This window comes from Ipomoea triloba, chromosome 13, assembly GCF_003576645.1.
Source record: "Ipomoea triloba cultivar NCNSP0323 chromosome 13, ASM357664v1".
NCBI classification, from domain to species: Eukaryota; Viridiplantae; Streptophyta; class Magnoliopsida; order Solanales; family Convolvulaceae; genus Ipomoea; species Ipomoea triloba.
The window spans coordinates 17,833,703-17,838,891 of NC_044928.1; positions in this window are offsets into that span (position 1 = coordinate 17,833,703).

The following is a 5,189-nucleotide window of genomic DNA, read 5'->3' on the forward strand; positions in this document are numbered from 1 at the left end:
TTGCGTCAAGGAGACTCTTCGATCTTCAATTATTTAGGACGAGCTCGTGTGCTCGTCGAGGATCTAGCGCTTGCCGGCAGTCCAGTCTCGGCCAATGACCAAAACCTCTACGTATTTCGCAGGTTGCGGCCGGAGTATAGGTCATTGGTGGCGCCATTGACGAGGGGCGATCCCATTTCGCTAACGGAGCTTTCCAATTTTTTTATCTTGTTGGACTTCATCTGCTTCGATGATGGCGCTGAGCATGCACCGACGGCGTTGGCTACGAGGCGTACTGGTCGCAGCGGTGGTTCCTCGCAGCAGTAATACCACGGTAGTGGAGGCTCTGGTGGCTGGCAGCAGCAACAACACCACCAGTCGACGCCGCGTGGCGGTAGTGGCTCTGGTGGTGGTCGCGGCAAGTCGAGTCGTGGCCGTGGGCGAGGTCGGTCGTCCGCGGTGTGCTGTCAAATTTGTGACATGTTGGGCCACACAGTGGTGACTTGCTACAGGAGGTACTCGTCTGGTTCGGGTCCCCAGGCTCACATGGCGTATCCTGATTCTGATGTGATGTCAATGGAGTCTCACTAGTGGTTCCCAGATACTGGTGCGACTAATCATGCAACTCCGGATGCCTCTGCGTTGTCCTTTGCCGCTAGCTATGATGGTCCAAATGTTTTTCAGGTCGGTAATGGTTCAGGTATGCCCATTGTTAATGTTGGTTCTACTTCGTTAGCCACTGCATCTAGGTCTCTTAAATTGTCCAATGTATTGCATGTTCCTGGGTTATCTTCTTCATTACTGTCTGTTCAACGCTTAGCTAGTGACAATAGTGTATTTTTAGAGTTTCACCCCACCTACTTTCTTGTGAAGGATCTGTCAACCAAGGAAACGATTTTTAGAGGGGGTACTTCGGGTGGTCTATACACTTGGCCAGTTATGGGTCGTGGTTGTACTGTTTTTTGGCTAGTCGCGCGTCTCCCAGTATCTGACACAAGCGGCTTGGTCACCCTCATTTGCGTGTCGTACGCCAGATTTTATCTTTATGTTCTATTAGCTTGCATAAGTCTAGTGATTTTTTAAATATTTGTTAAGCTTGTCAGTTAGGGAAATCGTCCCGCTTTCCTTTACCTCGTGTTGGTCAATCTAGTTATGATGTATTGGAATTAATTTATAATGATATTTGGGGCCCTACGCCTTTACTTTCGTTGTCTGGTTTTCATTATTTTGTCTTATTTGTCGATGAATATGCACGATTTACTTGGATGTATCCCATGCGTGCAAAAACTAACATATATCCCATTTTTGATAAGTTTCGATCACTAGTTGAACGCTCTTTTTTCTCAAAAAATTAAATCAATTCAATCTGATCTAGGCGGTGAGTACAAGAAACTTCACTCGACCTTTTCTACTCTTGGTATTCATCACAGGCAATCTTGTGCGTATACTCATGAGTAGAATGGTCGTGTTGAGCATCGCCATTGGCATGTTGTTGAGGCGGGGTTGGCTTTGATGGCCCAAGCGTCTGTCCCTACTCGTTTTTGGGATTTTGCGTTTGAGGCGGCGGTTTATTTGATTAACCGTATTGATAAGTGCCAAAAGTAGTCATATTTTAGGGGTCATTTAGGTGTAAAATATGCTATAATAGATGTCCATTAGGCCTAGAAACATGCTAAGATAGGGTAATTTCATTGCATATAGGTCTAGGGACTAATCTTGTGTGTTTTTATATAATTTGCACAATTATTGCACTTCGCAGGGCATTCCGGCGACACTTCAGTAAAACGGACGTAACTGGAGCTAGGAGTGTCCAAATGAGGCGAGACAGGTGGCTATGGAACCGTATCGACGAGAGCTACAACATAGAAGAATACAGAAGAAGCAAACTTCACTACGCACGCTCACACGCGTGTGAGCGGCGTGGTTGCTTACTGGTTCGCTCCCACGCACGCTCACACGCGTGTGAGCCGCGTGGACGCGAAACAGCGCGGAAATTATTAGGGTGAGATTTTGGGGGCTATATATATGCCCTTTATAGGTCTTTTAGATCAGTTTTTAGCAGCCCCCAATAGCTTTAGATCTGATTTCCCTTTCCAAATTCTTCCCTTTTGGGGAAGAAAACATTCCTCCTTAGAATAGATTTAGCTTAGGATTTGAAGATGAAGATTATGTAGATTCAAGCTTCTTTAGGTATAATTTCTCTTCTATTAATATAAAGTTTACTCTTTTATATTCTTGCATTGTTTATATTGCTTCTATTTATGTTTATTATGGTAGAGTAGAGTAGTTGGGTGTGTGTGCCCTTGTTGATCTATGGATTGATGCCTATAATTTGATATTATGATCTTGGTATTGTGGGAGCATGATTGATGAATGTATGGATGATGTTGTTCAATCTTTGCTTCTATTTCCGGCCGGGATAGGTAGTAAACCGAGTGGAAGTGAGAGAGTGCGCGATAGCGGCCTCTCACGAGCCCAACTCATCTATATCTCCGCTCTTAATTCGAAAGGATGAGATCCGAGAGGAGTGGTAGGCAAGGTGTTCGATAAAATGCCTCAACCGAATGAGGATTGAGAGTTTGAGTGTGACGCCACTCAATACAAAGACCGTGGCTCCCTAGATCAATCCCGAAACCCAATTCCAAGCTACCTACGATAATCAATCCTTTGGCTTAACTTTGGCATGCACCCCTTCCCTCTTACCCTTTGTATTTTCTATCCCCTTTATCCTTTAAAACCTTTACCCAACCAACTATGAACAAACCTTCTCCCTATGATTCTTGCAACTCTTACCTTTCAACCTTAATAAATGCCAACATAAATTCGGTTCCCATTCGCCATCCTTGAGAGACACGACACTCGGGGAGTTTAACTCTTCGTTTTAACACCTTCACATTCACCCTCACCACCATACACACAACATCAAAATGGCGCCGTTGCCGTGGATGACAAACGGTCATTGAGTTTTGTTGACATCTTTGAAGTAGATTTGTAAGAGTTCTTGAATTTCTTTCTTTTTGTTTATATTGTTTTCTTATTTTTGTTACTTGTTTGAGAAGTGAGCTTATATTGTTTGCAACTACTTTTAGTTGCAAATATTTGTTGTTGGCTAAGCTTTGTGTAGGAAATTTTTTATTGAAAATCATTTGAAAGCTTGCCAATGTGTGCTCAAATGAATCCCCATGGTTAACCCACACCATGGAAGACAATCCTATAGAAATCCTCAACCCCAACCATATCCTTATTACCCCCATTCCACTTATACTTACCCTCCACCAACATACCACTACCCACCTCCATACCCTTACCCATTTCCACATCACCATTTACCACCTCCATATCACTATCCATTTCATACACAAAATCATCAACCACACCCATATGAAACACCACCTCCACCTTTCCAAGAAAATTACCCTCCACAATACCCCAATTTTCAAGAAATTGACTCATTAAGCTCCAAAGAAATATCCCAAAGCATAGAGAGTAAGCTTGCACAAATGATGAGAACAATTGACCCAAGCTATACTCCCGAGTCAAATTCATTCCCTACTTCCCACCTAAACACCCACTACCCACCTCCATCACAAATTCATCTAGAAAACAATACTACCCATTTCTTTGAAACACCACCATCTTTCCCCAATTTTACCCATACCAATCCTTGTGATTGTATCTCACCGGCCACGGACGAAATCGAAATTCTAAAAGCAAAAATAGAAGCATTCACGAAGATGGCCAAGGAGGATACGGCTAAACTAAAAGCCGAAATCAAGAGCGAACTAAAAGACTATCTCGCTACCCTCCGGGAGGAAGGACTTCCATTAGAAGAGGTTGAAACGAAGATGTTATCTATGATGGAGGAGCTCATGAAAATGAATGAGTCCCGAGCTAACTCCACCATCATAGATGACATCCCTACTTTGGAAGCCAATCCGAGGATTGTACAAGAGGTTGAAAAAGAAAATGCTAAGGAAGAGGAGAGTTTCGAAGGAGTAGAGGATTGTTATGCTCCGGTGCTTGAAGAAGTTCCAATTTTCAAATTGGAAAATCAAAAGGAGGTAGAGATGGAGAGTGAGGATGATGACATTGAGACGGTGTGGGAAAATGAAGAGCCAACATGTGGTAAAATTCCTAATCTTTCTTGTGCTAATATTTTTGAAAATCCTTGTTCTCTTGTTGAAAACACCCTTGACACTTGTTTGGATGACTCCCTTTGCATTAATATTTCCACTACATGTGATTATGATTGCTTTAAATTTCGGAAGGATGATTCCATGGAGAATTTTGATATATTGATTAATGATTGTAAGGATTCTATCTTGTTTGCTAATGATTATGATTGCTTTAACTTTTTGGAAGATGAATCCTTTGTCTTGGGTGAAAATGAATTGATGAGTGAGGGGGATGATGCTTCATTCTACTCTTGTGAGAGTGAGAGTAATTTTTGGGAAGATGAGAGAAAGGAGTGTGAGGAAGGGATGATAGAAAATGATGAGATTTTCTCGTTTGATCTTATGGAAAAAGTTGAGTGGAGAGACTTGACTACATCCGAAAATGAAAATGGGAGTGAGGAGATATGGTATGAAGAGAGCGCTAAAAATAAAAAGATCTTTAGGGGAAGAGAGGATGAGGAAAAGGAAGTGAACACCATCCTAGAAGTGTTAAGGAGGGTGTTTGAGGCTAAAATTTCTCCAATCTTGCATGTTGTTCTTCCTTTATTTTTGTGGGAGTTCAAGGATGTTTCCCATCTTGGGACATTCCTTGAAGCTAAGGTTCACGGGACGCTTGGTAAGGTCCCAAAATCAGTGTGCTTCGAGGGATAGAGCACACCACGTCTGGCCAGGAGACGTTAAACCATGGCGTACTTGGGAGGCAATCCCAACGTTATCTTTAGATTAGAACTTTATTTCTTGTTTATTTTTTCTTTCTCTTCGTTTATTAGCAATTTTTCTTTTTAGAATAGCCTTGCTTGAGCTAACAATGCATGTGATTTTAGTGCTAAGCCATGACAAATGAGCTAAACTCGATCAAACATGGAAGGCAAAAGCCAGGAGACGAAGAAAGTGATCAGCACTGCTGGCCACGCCTGCTCACACGCGTGGAGCCAGGCGTGGAATCTTTCTAGAGCCGCTCCACGAGGACCACCACGCGTGTGAGTCACGCGGACATGTCTTGGACAGATTCTGGTGCATTATTTTCTTTTCATC